General features: G+C 43.4%; 1 protein-coding gene across 12 annotated transcripts in view; it reads left to right on the top strand.

Moving 5' to 3' along the window:
• The window catches only part of LOC121948924 (dedicator of cytokinesis protein 3-like), a 240,599-nt gene that overhangs the window by 147,513 nt on the left and 78,383 nt on the right, over positions 1 to 14,703 (top strand). Inside the window, exon 1 of one of the 12 annotated variants that reach the window (XM_088070870.1) lies at positions 3,388 to 3,653. The exons of the other annotated variants lie outside the window; for them this stretch is intronic. The gene's annotated coding sequence lies outside the window, so the exon portion shown is untranslated. Of the gene's footprint in view, positions 1 to 3,387; positions 3,654 to 14,703 lie in introns of those variants that run through there. 12 annotated transcript variants of the gene reach the window in all.

Here is a 14,703-nt window from a genome sequence, read left to right as displayed (position 1 = left end):
GACGATACTGAACATTTCATTTGGACATGTCTCATGGACTCAGACTGTCAGCGTTGCTGTATATCTGCAGTATGTGACGGAGAGCTATCTGGTCTGCCTGCTCCCCTGCAGGCCCGTGTTGTCATTTTCTCTACAGTTTGACTGGCAGCTCTGTGCAGTAAAGCTAACAGCACGGTGTTAAAACGCCACCTCTGGGTCTGGCCTTTGACACACTTCACTCTGTGTCTGTCTCTCACGCTGTGCGTCCGCTCTGTGTGTGTGAGGAGATGACTGCGGAGGGGACGTTTATGCAGCCGTGGCACTACTTTCTGTCCTAAAAACAGATCAGTCCCTGTGTTAACGGGAGCACGTGCTTAAAACGGTTGTGAATTAGAAAGTTTGCCCATCATCTGCCGGATAATAGAGTTGGATTTGACACAAATAATCAGTGACTCAGTTGACATGAATCAGGTAGCTGGTACATCATCAGGTTGAAAAAAAGCGTGACTGAATGTTTATCAATGTTGCGCTCACCTCCGAGGGGAGAAATGAAGCCGGACGTGCTAAAAACTGCTTTTCCCCTCATGTCCACCTGAGACAGGCTCCAAAACAGAGTCCGTCCCCAAAGACCTCCGTGTTAAAATGTCCAGCTTTACAGTAGAAATGATCGTGTTTACAGCCTGGTCGAAAAAAAACTGTTTTGGTCTTTACAGCTAATTTCAACAACCACGATAACTTTGGGTCGTAAATTAGCCCAAAATTAGGATTCGAGCTGTCTCAGACAAAAGACGACCATTGTGACAGAAAGGTGCTGATTTCTCTGGTCGTGGCTCTGAAACGGTGGTCCTGCGTCGCACAGTGAGAGAGCTTCAATCAAAGCTGTTGTCTTGCGATCAAAGACAGCCTTTGACAGAGTCACAAATTTGGGATGACCTTCTCAGTGTGTGACAGCTGATACGACCAACGTCTGCTGACCAACCAACGGAAATACAGAGTAAATGACGCCCTGATCGGCACGGCGCTGCTGTACGCTAGTAGATGCTAATAAATACTCCGAGCTCTCGTTGCAAAACTGGCGTGCCAAGTTGGCCTCTTTTCTCGCCACGACAGCGTCCATTTTCTCCTCCTCCTCTTCTTCAGACTTTTCTCACCACACATAAAAAGCGCTACAGTCAGGCCTTGATTCATGCTTTTGTACATTTTTCTTCCACCACTACAAGAGGATGGATGCAGGTCGTAGTCTGTGATTCAGCAGATGATGTCATCCTACAGTCTGCATACATCAAACTTGATGTCGTACCCAAGTTTATTAAGATCCATGTCGCGGAGTGGAGCTGCACTGAGCTTACAAGACAGCAAAACTGTCAGAGTCTGCAGGAGGCGCGAGCCTCACGCTTGTGTGTGAAGCCTGATGAAGCTGAAACATATTGCTCTCAATGTTGCTCTGCAATGGCAGAAAAACAACCACCAGCAATGAAAAAAATAAATTCTCTGCTCTCGTCCTCCGCTGGTGTCTCCGAATGTCCCCTCTGCTCTTATTGTGTTTGTCCGACACTTTTAGTGCCCCACCCAAAACATCTTAAAACAGGAAAATGGTGAAAAAACAGTCACCGTCTAACTCCACAGTTCAGTACTCTGTAGTAAAGGGTCTTTGTGACATGTTTTCAACAATCGGTTTCCAACATTTATAAAGTGTTTTGAAACAAATCTCTGAATTCACTTTACATGGACTTTAAAGCAATGTGGAGATATAAGAGCTGGCTAAAACAAACTATTTACAGTACTCTACAGTACAGTACTCAGAGTATTTACATGTAACAGGGGTAACTGTAGTAGTTTTGTCAATGAGGATCTGGACATCAGTAAAGAATTGACCGGAGACATCAGCCTAGTATAACCACTTGTGAGGTCCCACACTGCCATGTCACATGACGGGACAGTCCGCTGTCCTCCTGCCTCTGGAGGGTCGGCTGCAGACCCCCTGTCAGGCGCGAGGCTCCCTCCTCAAAGGCCAAAGTCCTCGGTATTTGGTCCACGGGACGCCCGGCTCCCTCCTCTCCCCCCCCGTCTGCTCATAGTATCAGTTGTGGGTTTCTTCAGCGGAGTCCAGTGTCACGCTCTCAAAACACCTGAATCATCACAGACAACATTCATACATCCAACATTCAAGAGACATTCACGAGACAAACTTCTTTCTGACTGTAGAAGCTAAAGTGCTAACTAACGTTAAACAGTTCACCGTAGAGCTAAAGCTAAAACACTGAAACGTTACCGGCGTCACACGCACAGTTTATTCATAAATACACAGATAATTTAATGAAGACCACGTCTCGAGCTAAAATGTAGCCAGCAACAGTTATATTAAAACACGCTATTTCTAGCTCTGTTTGTGTTTCGCTCTTTTCTCTTGCGTGTCGTCTCTTTGGCTGCATTGGTTGCCGTAGTTACGAGGCTGCGCGTGCATGACGGCCTCCTCTATGCAGGGGAGGTGCTGTGGAGGCAGGGAGGAGGAGCAGAGATGGAGGAGGAGCAGAGAGGGAGGAGGAGCAGAGAGGGAGGAGGAGGAACCTGCAGACTGTTCAGTCTCTCCTGCAGCTTTAATGCAGAACGACCGGCTCTGTCAAAGTCTGTCATTTCAGCCAAAGTATCTGCTGTTACAGATAAACCTGTGAACCTGAACCTGACTTTGTCAGAAATATTGTCAGAAATATTGCAAGAAATCAGTTGATTTTTTTAAGTAAGGAAAAAATGTCTAGGGAAAAAAACCCACAATATGTTCCAAAATTATTCTGATTTTTAAGAACTTTTTTCCAAAATTTTTCCTTTTTTTTACTTTTTCATTTTTCTTTCTTTCTTTTTAAATTTTTTAAATTATTATTTGTTTTTTTCTAACTATTTTTGATATTTTTCCGAGTACTTTGTTCAGTTCAATTTTTACTAATGTCTTGCTAGTTTCGGGGGTCGTGTCTTCTTTTTTTGTTCAATGCTTTCCTCCCATGTCTTTGAAAGGTATCAAGCCAGTTTGCTCGGGTCTCAAAGGGTTATCGAGGTGAAACCAGGTGTTGCGTCTGTCCAGAGGGAGTGCAGAGGATGGCAGCCTGCTGGTCCTCTCTCCCCGTCCTCTCCGGTGTCTGCTCTCTCTCTGTCTTTCATGTCCACACAAACATCACACGGTGGATTTCAAGGCTCTCCGTGGGCACCGGCCTCGGGATGTGAGCTCTGCTGTCACACGTCTTTATCGTCACGTCAGCTGTACACGGCTATCTTTAGAGCGCACACCTCGCTGTATCCTCACTGTATGCACTCTCTCAAACATTTGCAAAAAGTGGAGAGGCGCTCTCTGCTGCAGACTGGCCCGTGGGTGGGTGGATGGCTGAGAGAGAGAGAGAGGGTGAGAAGAGAGATAAAGAAAGATGGAGACTGAGAGCAGGTCAGAGGATGGGAGAGAGGCAGAATAAGGTACCGAAGCTGAGAGAGAGAGAGAGAGAGAGAGAGAGAGAGAGAGAGAGAGAGAGAGTACATTGTGAGTGGATCTCAAGTCGTTTGACAGGCTATGATTTTCTTCTCGTCTGCCGGGTTGGACTGCTGTTCAGCCGCTCGCTAGAGGAGTCAGAGAAAGCAGAAAGCAGGAAGGCGAGAAGAGAAACAAGTGGATTTATCAACCCGGCACACCTGTAAGTAGCTGCAGTCATCTCCTACATTTAAGCATCTAGTGTGTGTTTCAAAATACAGCTTCTGTGTGTGTGTGTGTGTGTGTGTGTGTGTGTGTGTGTGTGTGTGAGAGGGGAAGAGTTTTCCACAAAGAGTCAAAGTGTGTTTTTTCCACACTTGTGGATCCGAGCAGACAGACAGCAGTATGTGAAGTTGCATGTCTGTTAAAGGATCTATAGGGTTCAGTAAGTGCAGTGTCATGTATTTGCCATGGTGACTCACCCACCGTTGCCATGGCGATGGGGCCATTGTTGGCATACAGTAGCTTTTTTTTATTTTTATTTTTGTCATTGGCATCCGTGGAAAGCATATGAATAGGTATAATATATATATATATATATATATATATATATATGGTGTCTGTTTTTATGAGTTTTATGAGCTCGCGACACAAGAGGCAATATGACATCCAGCAATATCTAGTTTTGCATTATGTGATATCCGAAATCTACAGGTAATACTGCAGAGGCTGCCTCTTCATATCGTGTCTTCATCAGTTAATACAGCTTTGTTATCAATTGAAGGATTAATTATGATTCACCTTGATGTCTCTTCTGCATCTTCTCTACAGCACTTTTAATGTTTCATCCTCGTCTTTTAGAGCTTAACCCTTTAAAATCAGAGCAAACTGGTTTGATTTATAATCTTAAAAGCATAGAGAGAAAGCAACAAGCAACTTAACACATGACCCCAAAACAGCAAGAAATTAGTCAAAAGTCTCAAGAAAATTACACATAATTTTAAATGTATAATTGTAATGATTATGAATATAGTTTTTTTTTTTTTTTTTTAGATATTTCTCCCTAGTTTTTGATCATTTTGGGGTTTTTTTTTAAAACAAATTTTCAGGTCATTTTCTTCACCTTTTACTAATTTCTTACAGTTCGCGACATTTCTTGCCAAGTTGGGTTTTTCCCTTTTTCTCCATGTTTTAGTAAGAAATCAAACCAATCCGCTCCGGGTTCAAAGATAGATAAAATAGCTCGTGAGAGGCGTCTGAACGCAGCACAAGAAAGCTGCTGTTTAACCAGGTTATAAAGAGTTAAATTTAAACATTTGGCCTTATTCACCAACCATTCTTCAGGAGAAATTTCTTCTTAAAATCCGCCTGCGCAGCTTTTATGAAGATTCTCAAAATGTTTTATTATTTGGGATTCATTCTTCGATACGATCAGGAACTGTGCGCACTGAAGAGCGCTTTGAGGCACGTTTTGTGTTTGAGCAGAAAAATTATGGCATTTGCTTTTATTCTATAGTTTCATCATATTTTGGGTTTTATATTTACAGAGCTGTGTTTCTGTCAGGGTTCAGGCCGAGACACGCCCCGGGTGGCAGATGTTCGGACCGTGGCGGGCCTCCTACTTAAATAGTTCAAATATTTCAGCAGTATTTTTTCGGCTGTCGTGTAGTTTTTGGGCAGTGGCCCCTGAAGTTTGTTTCCTGTACAGCTTCATAAGGAGGTATCCAAAGCTTTTTTCTATTTAAGCACTCTCCTGATATCCTGACATCGTCACCTTTGACCTCTCTGAGAGAAGACTGACCTCCTTCCATAATGTCCCTTTTAGCGCTGCGAGGGACGCTTGTCCTTCCAAAATGTTTCTGCACTGTTCAGCTGTATGTGGAGGTTGTCCTTCCAAAATGTGTGCTATTTTGTCGTGCCGTGGGGTTTTCTCTCCCCATTAATGATATGAAGGGAGATGTCCTTCCAAAATCTTTCCCTCAGTTCTTACTGAAATATCCAGTGAGGTCTATTTTTACACCACACGTCTGGAAGTCTGCCTCTGAATTTTTACCGATCTGATGTTGCTGTGAAGATCGACTTTTTTTATTTGTATAATCTACTTTTGAGGGTTTGAAAAACTCCAGACTTTGAGCTGGGAGGCCGGAGTTCACTTCCAGTATGAATCTAGAGCCAGAAGGTTTTTTTTCTAAATGAACCGTGTACTTTTGTTGACATCCTGACATTGGTAGCAGCATCCTAAAACGTCAACAGCAGCTGCAGGAGCTGCGTATTATGTAGACGAGAAAGACAAAGCGGCGATATGTGACGACCTGCATGTTGGCATTTCTTCAAAAAAGACAAATCTTAATCGCAGCTGGACGGTGAGATGGAGATTGTGTTTAGGGAGCAGAGTCCTGCTTAGAGGCTGCTGAGGGGACACTGCGCCTGCAGGGACACGTCTTCTTTTGCCCTCTCTGTCACATTTAAGGTTAGTTGGGACGTGAAAAGTGAAGCACTTTAACCTCTACAGCAACACGCAAATCTAAAATATCATAACAGTGAATATGATTCCAAATCCCGTTTACTCAGCGAGTTATGGATCCACTCAGATCTGAAAACTCGTCACGTATTGACTCGATTCCCTTTCATACTGAATGCGGTTTCTGAACCACGTCTGTCTAAGAGCGAAGGTTTTGTTCAAACATTGGGAGATTTGAGCATTTTACCACATTGTGCCTCTTCTGCATGAATTTATTGTGTAAATGTTTTTAATTCTGTAAAAATAAAAGTCCTCTGCTGCTGCTGCTTTAACCCTTTGAAACCTAAAAGCATGAACATGATTTTGTTTTAAAAAGATGGGAAGAAGGCAATGAGCTTTGCAAGAAGAAATGGCCCAAATATGTGCATGAAAAAAGAAAAACAATTTAGTAAATCATTATTAAAAAATGAAAGAGAGGGAGAAAGAAAAAGGGGCAATAATTCTGTAACATAACTTTAAATATGTAATTATGAGAACTATAAATATATCTTTTCCGAGCTTTTTTCTTTTTTTGTCGACATTTTCATTTTAGCTTTCTCTAAAACAACAAAAACAAGGAAATGCTCCAGAAAAAAAGTGTTAAAAATGTTCTGATAATTCTGTAATATCATTTTAAAAGTATAATTATGATAATTAGAAATATAGCTTACTGGATATTTCCCCAGCTTTTTAAAAGTAATTCTCTAAATCCATTACTTTCTTTCAAATTGTGTAACATTTGGCACCAGGTTGCTCGTCGCCTTTGTTTGGCTCGTTTTTGAAAGAAATTGCATCAGTTTCCTCGGGATTTTAAGGTTTAAAAACTTTCCAAAGGCACCTGAAAGCACCATAAGAAAAGTGATGCTGCCTCAGATTTCAAAGGGTTAATGCTTCTGCTGCTGTCCTTAATATACACCCGAAATTTACACCGATGTCTCGTACAGTCAGAGAGGAAACTAACTGTCCTCTGTCCTCCAACTGCACTCAGCGTGAGATGTAACAGGCTGGCATCCCTGTGTGTGTGTGTGTGTGTGTGTGTGTGTGTGTGTGTGTGTGTGTGTGTGTGTGTGTGTTTGTGTGTGTGTCTTGCGTGTCACCAGGCAGGGTTCACACAAGGTCAGGGGAGGATTTGGGATGGAGTTTGAACCGTACAAACAAACACACAAGACACAACACACAAACATTCACTCACACAAACACACACTCACACAAATACACAGTAACAAACACACACACACACACACACACACACAGACATATTGCCCGCTGCATGATGCCAGACTCCTGCTGGAGGAGGTGGCCTTCACCATCTCTCGGACCGGCTGGAGGAGCTGGTGGCTCAGAGCAGGAGCACAGCAGTCCTGATTTTCACTGAAGGGAGTTGATTGTGTTTGTTTTTGTTGCCCAGCGAGGAACTTACAGAAGTTCTGCCAGAGTCAGGCTCTTAATATTCATTTCCACCTACAGTTCAGTGTCTAGAGTTGCCAATGCTCCAATACGATCCCAGAAAAAAGGCAGAGAGGCATTTATTTAAAAAACTTGTTTCAAACAGTCTGTGGAGCCATGCTCCTTCACTTCAGCCTACATGATAAAATGTTTCTGCAAACAACAGATACGTTACATTTGTGTGTTTCAAACATATATCAATGACTCTAAAGTGATGTAGGTCAGATTTCATGTAAGCTGAGTTTCTCATCAAGAGGAGCAGGAGGAGGAGGAGGAGGAGGAGCAGGAGGAAGAGGAGCAGGAGGAGGAGAAGGAGCAGGAGGAGGAGGAGGAGGAAGAGGAGCAGGAGGAGGAGGAGGAGCAGGAGGAAGAGGAGCAGGAGGAGGAGGAGCAGGAGGAGGAGAAGGAGCAGGAGGAGGAGGAGGAGGAAGAGGAGCAGGAGGAGGAGGAGGAGGGGATGGTGGATGAAGAGACATCAAGCAGCAGGCAGGATTGTTCGAAGACACCATTAGCAAGTATATTTTTATAAGAGGTCGGAACATTTCTATCCGTGTTTAAGGCGACCAAACACGTTCTCATCCCAGCTCGCCACGAGGCGCTGCTCTGTCAGTGACCTTCCACGTCTACTTTTGAAATTTTAGGTATCTTTATGCATCAGCTTTTAGCGCTCCGGGCTGCCTTTACTGTGATGTCAACAAATGCACATGGTGGGAGGAAGCAGCACGGGCTCATGTTTACACAGCAACACATGGCGACCAGCACGAACTGTCATGGTGGTTAGGCCTATAAGTTCCCTTTAAGTGCACTCGTGTTCCTTATATTACGTTGTTACCGGCAGCGTCGTTACCGGCAGCGTCGTTACCGGCAGCGTTGTTACCTGACGCTATCCTTCAGCGTTTCACGATTCTCAAGTGACGCCACCTGTGCGTGTTGCCTGTGGACACACCTGGTGCTGTCCTGCCATTATGCCTGTGTACGATAACGCCATCGGTTCTGTCCGACCGCGTTCTCATCTGACGCCGTCCGGCCACATTCCAGTTGGATGTGGAAAAATAAGATATGATAATCCTTATTTGTCCCACAATGAGGAAATTAGCATTTTTACAGCAAAAACAAGCTGCCAAAAAGTAAATAAGTAAAAAAAACAAGGTGCCAAGCTCAACAGTTTAGAAAGTCTTTGAACAGATTGCACATGGAAGATAAATACACTTTTGGTATGAGTCCTGTTTCTGTGTGTGGCTCATACGCTGAAAGCACTGACAGGGCGGTCGTATTTGACAGGTTCGGAGTGAGAACGTCTGAGTGACAAACAGGTATTTTAAGACAAAACACGATGTTTTCCTTAAACTAACAAAATGTCCTGAACACTTTCAGGAGTGAACGCTGCCGCGTCCGTCTGCTCTCAGAGATTCTGTGGTTGTTTGATGTAGTTTGTTTCCATAGTTTCCTCCGTCCCCCCAAGTCAAGAGTCCGGGCCGCCCTCGACAGCTCATTATCATTCAAAGCACCATCAATAATACCACTCAGTCTGCATGTTTCCACCTACGACCAAATCAACCGCCTCCCTCACCTGAAAGCTCCGCCGTCCTCGTGCTGGTCTCCTCCCGCATTAATCACTGTCTCTCCTCTCTGGTCTTCAGCTCGAGCTCCTCCGTGAACCTGGTTCAGAGCTCTGCTGCCCCCCGTTTCCTTAGCGCACATCGCCCCCGTCCTTCAACAGCTTCACACACAAACACGGCGTGCTGCACAAACTGTACAACGTTACCTTCGCCGAAGACTTGCCAGAACTACATCGCCACGTCTGGTAACGCTCCATCGACAGAACTGAAGGGAGCGTTGAGGGATTTCAGTTTGTTAAATTAGTATCAGCTGACACCTGACGTTGAATTTTCGATTTGCTTTATCGATATTACGTGATCTGGATGAGGGATAACCACCCCCGAATCAGCCCAGCTTCAGAAAACTGAGAAAAACTAAAATGACAATATGTCAAATCTGCATTGAGGCTAATGTCTGATCATTTTTGATGCTTTTTATTTTGCATTTAAATTACATATTAAGAAAGTTTTTGGTGATTTGGTTTCCCAGAGGCTTTATATAAAACCTGCCGTATCTCCTAAAAAAGCAGCGGCAGCGTGTTGCAATAACAGTCGAGCAGCGGAGACCTAAGAGGAATTGAGAGGCTCTCTGTTTGAGCTCCCTGGTGATTTGCCTCAGCGCTTTTGTTTTCAGCGCGGCAGCAGCCGCTCTGACAGGTGTGAAAATGAAGCAGGACGTTTGCTAATGGATCGGAGGTGCTGAGAGCGTCCCCTCTGATTCGGGAGATGCCAGACTCACTCACTTCCTATTAGGAGGCCTCAAACTGGTGACTTCTCGAAAGTAATCGGTTACACATTACAGATTACCTGATTAAATTTGCAGTTTGTCTTGTCAGAGTGAGTCACCGTCCCGAGTCACAGCACTGTGGATGTGTTAACCCTTTGCACACTGAGCACATTGGCTTGATTTCTTTCAAAAACATCGGAGGAACGCAGTGAGAGGCAAAAGACGAAATGACCCACAAATGAGTCAAAAATAGGTTAAAAAAACATAATAATATAGATAAATAATACAAAAACAAGGCAAACAAGACTTTAAAAAGTGCTTAAAGTGAAAATAATTCTGTAACATAATTTTAAATATGGAATTTTGATAATAATAAATACAGTTTTTTTTGTTCTAGTTTTTTCCGTAGCCTCAGAGCCCTAATCAGGAGGCATCACCCTGAACTGAACCAGCTGTTAACCCTTCCTGCTTCAGCTCAGAGTCAGAGAGCGCAGCACAGATTTGTTTACCTCCAGAGCCGAAACGTCCGGGTCAACTGCTTCACTCTGACCAGCAGCTGGACAGCGACACACACGAGCTCCTGCTGGTCCTGAGAAGCAGCAACATTTATTTACTGAAAACTCTGACTTAAACACACGCACACACACACACACACACACACACACACACTCTCTGTCTCTAAAGGAGCCACGCTACTCTTATAACACAATCTACCCAACAAAAGTTTATCGGTCTGCGCTCAGATTGGTTACTGGTAATAGTTTCTTTTTATACGATAAGGTGGTGTTGGTGCCTTTATCTGTCAGAGGAGATGTGCATCGCTTAAAGTCTTGAAAAGCAACATGCCACCATACCTCAGCACTTTATTAAACCGTCCCATAATAATAATTCTACATGTTCAAGTGACAAATACTGAATTAGGAAAAAACGTTTTTAGGTTTTCTGCTGCATCTACCAGGAATATCTTACAACATACATTCAAATATAACACAATAGTTATTATGGAGCAGTTTAAAACCATGATTACCAGTTACCCTGCCTTTGAACTGAACCGTTTTAATGGTATTTGGCCTGTTGTTGTTTGTCCTTTGTGTTTTCTGTGCTCTCAGCATCTTTGAAAATAAGGGCTTTTCTTCAACGATTCCTTGGGATTTAAATAAAGGCTGAATGAAGGCTCAGAGTACGAGCCAATCAGAGACAGAGTAGGACGAGTCATGACTTGTACCTAAGGGGAAAAAATACCGTTTACTTGCCCATCCTACGAAAACCTCGCAATTTTTGATTTAATATGAATTTCTTTGGATGTTAGCAGTTTAGATGTTTTTATTTAATATATTTTAAGCAGCAGAATTTGATTTTGTCTGAAAAGAGCAGCAGCACTTTTAAGCATTTAAAGAGTTTATTAATCCAAAATTTAAACCTCATCAAATACTCAAACAGGCACTTCAGAGCTTCGGTGAAATCAAATGAAACTCCACAGCGTGCTTAATGCTTTTCTCGTTTATCTGCTGTGAAAATGGAGCGGGATGTCGCTAATGGAAAAGAGGTGTTGCAAATGTCCCATTAGATCCTCGAGCTGTCAGACCGAATGAAAACCTATTATATATGAGTGCCGCTGGAGACCCACCTCTGATCTGTGACCCGCCGCATAAAGAAATAAACCCACTGATGTCGTTTTCTGTTCTGATAGAAAATGCGGGTCCGTTTGTTGATGCAGGAGCAGCGTTATTGTGGGCCGCTCTCGTTTGTGGGCTGTCAGAGTGATTAAGATCTTCATATTAGGCCCCTCTAACTCTGTAAAGCAAAAGGCCAATGCAGCAATAAAGAGGAAAGTAAATGTTTGATTTAGTCAGCTGCGGTCAGCGCCGCAGCTCGCCCTGAAGCCGCCTCGTAAAGCTGGACATGAGTAGTCGTTTTCTTCCTCTCGGCGCTCAGTCTTTCACTTTGCCTCGCTGTGGCAGAGACGTAGCTGTAGTGAAATTTTATGTGCGTTTCATTGTGTTTTGTTTTGCGTAGCTAATATCAAGATGGTCCAAATATGAGCCCCAATGAAACAGAACAGCTTCTACAAACAGCATCATTATCCAAGATCCGCTCGGCTGCTTTTTATAGCGCCGAAGTGGTAAAGATGTGTTAAACGGTATTGGTGTGTGTGTTTGTGTATTCGCTCCCGCAGGATATGAAGGTGTGATTACTCACTCCAGCTGGGGGAAGAGGCAGAGGAGGCAGTGAGGCGGGGAGGGAGACTAAATCCACAAATAGTCGACACAAAAGAGATTTCCACTCTGCAAAAAAAACCCTGAGAGCTCAGTTGTGCCTCTGAGATTTTATATTTGCTCACAAAAATAGACAAATTGGGCAGTTTCATGTCAGAGAACCATATATCTCTATTTGTGGCATGATGGGTTGTATTTTGAGCGCCAGCTAAAGGTAGAGAAGAGACTCGGTTACCTCTTGTTGTTCCAGCCGGTGCACCTCCACCGACTCTAGTAGGTTGAGTCAGAAAAGGGTCAAAGGTCACAGCACATCCGCCCACTGACTGGGACAACCAGATGTCCCGAATAAACCCACAGTCCTGGTTTTAAAGCAGGCAGAGCGGCTGTTTGTAAAACCAGTACAGATGGCACATCGCTGCGATGCTTCCACTCCCTGCTGCCTTAAAACCTGCGTGATTTTTATTTCATGCATGTAGAAAAACAAGTTTCAGGCGAAGTTTGTGTATCAGTTTTCTCGTTGTGATTATGTTCTGAGAAATTATTTAAAAACTTGACATAACTCTGTGGAATAGTTTCAATCCATTTATTTGGCTATGCGACAACATTTAGAAAATATCTGCTTCCCCAAATTTATCTGCAAACATTTTACAGATACGGGCCCACCGGTCACAGGCTCCAGGGCCCAAAGTGTCAGCGAGGGCCCCTGGCTCTCATGTGCAAAATATCAAACAATTTTAAATGTTCTGACCGGGAAGAGATTCAAAATGACCACAGTGACGAACAATAGAGCTGCAGTGGGACACAAAATAACTACAAAAAAGAGCATAAAAACACACATACACACAGAAACCTAAAATTATCAATTAACCCTCAAATATCTATAATATAAAATACACCTAATGAAAACATGTCAATTTAAAAAAAAAAACAACTCCCATTTATCACAAAACAATTTTCACGCTTGCATGAGGTGGTATTTCAGACGATTCCAAAAAGCCATATTTCGCAAAACTGCAATTGAAACCCTTTTTAGTCTTTTCTAGGTCACATGATGCTGTGTCTATGTGCTCGTCAGTAGGAACTGGCTCCCTCATGATGCAGCAGGAGCTACAAGAGCTGTTATTGCATCACATAACTCTGAGAAAGTTGAGCGAACTATTCAGATGTTTTGAATCCACAATTCCTCTTTGAAATTGTGGGCTATCAGCTCCCAGAAATCCCTCACACGTGGCCGCTCCCACGTATAAGGGGCTCGCCTTTCCATCATGGCTCCATAACACGCCTACGTGGCCTTGGATTGGAAATAATGACGGATAGTGCGGTGGCTGCAATAGAAATAAAGCTGCATCCATCACCATGGTTACTGGGATGTTATCAACAGAGGAGAAGTCACAGAGCATCGCTCAGTGGAAACACAGTCATCTTGCAATTGTGTTTTATAAACATTTCTAAAATATCACTTGACTGTTGCATGAATCTGCATGGAAACCTGCCTTTTTATTCTTATGCTGAATTACAACCTTGCGGCTCGTTATCTGCGTGAGACTAGATAAATAGATTGTAGCTATTTGCTCTTGTGATTGGTATTCTTTAGAGTCTGTCTCACACATTAGATGTGGTTCTGCATTTAGATGATCCGCCTCGCCTCAGTGAAAAATGACTTTTACCGTCTATCGGCTGAGTCAGCATTTCCTCCCAGTGAGTGGATGTGCATTCAATTTTATTTGCTGTTTATTCATTTATCCAGCTTTTAAATGCCTCTAGGAGTGCACGCCTTTACTCCAGACTTTTTGTCCTTTGTGCATCTGTAGCTCTACAGGAGAGTGACACACACTCTCTCTTCTGTTATTGAGGTGAACTTGAGCCGAGCACATACTTTACTGCCTCCCCCAGCGGCTCCTGAGGCTGACAATAGGCAGCCGGTGTCGGGCAGCTCTCTGGTGTAAATGTGTTTGTGAGTCTCGCTCCCCTCTCAACCTGCTGCTGTAAATAAGAAGTGTGTGCGCTTTGTGTGTCCTGTATCGGGGCGATGCGTCTGTTGGGTGCTGGTCTGTACAGCTCTTTATTGCTGACTCCTGTGCCGCCGCTTTGATTGAGGAGCGCCCTCAGGAACACGACGGTGCAGCTCAGAATCATTTATCCCATAAACGGACCTGAACCAGCTTTCCCCGGGCACAGTGAATGAACCCAAAATTATGGACTGGCCCTGGGTTTAGGAAACAAACACATGAACTTGAAATGCATTTGCTGCAGAAAATTTGTGTGAATGCTTGCCGCTGAAATGCATTACCTGAAAAATGTTACAGCCCAAACACATGACACAAACCTGGAAGTTTGAATATAAATCTGGAAGATTTGGAGCTAAACTGCATCCCCTAAAGAAGCTAAGGGTTGAAATACATTACTATAATATCTGGAAGATAAACTGTAAAGGCCTCACATGAGTGAAATCAACACCAGCGAATGCTTGTCTTCCCTTTACATCCATTCATTGTGAGCAGAGGGCAGAGTAAAGATGAGTTCAACTTTGGTGAACTTTAACCAGCAAGGTCGCAGCCTTAAAGGAATACTTCACCTAAAAATGAGAATTCAGTCATTATTATCTCACCCTCATGCTGATGGACACAAAACATTTTCCCTGTGAACCTCTGGTGTTGAACTCATCTCCAAAACAATTGAAGCAAATGGTGACCAGGATTCAAATGTTCAAAAAATACATAATAAAACCACAAAATGTCTCCATAATGTCCGTTTGTAGTATCCAAGTGTCCTGAAGCCCTGTCGTG

This window comes from Plectropomus leopardus, chromosome 2, assembly GCF_026936395.1.
Source record: "Plectropomus leopardus strain MGB_pleo_1.0 chromosome 2, ASM2693639v1, whole genome shotgun sequence".
In the NCBI taxonomy this organism is placed as follows: domain Eukaryota; kingdom Metazoa; phylum Chordata; class Actinopteri; order Perciformes; family Serranidae; genus Plectropomus; species Plectropomus leopardus.
Note: the sequence above shows the minus strand (reverse complement) of the source record. Positions and strands in the feature narration are given on the sequence as shown.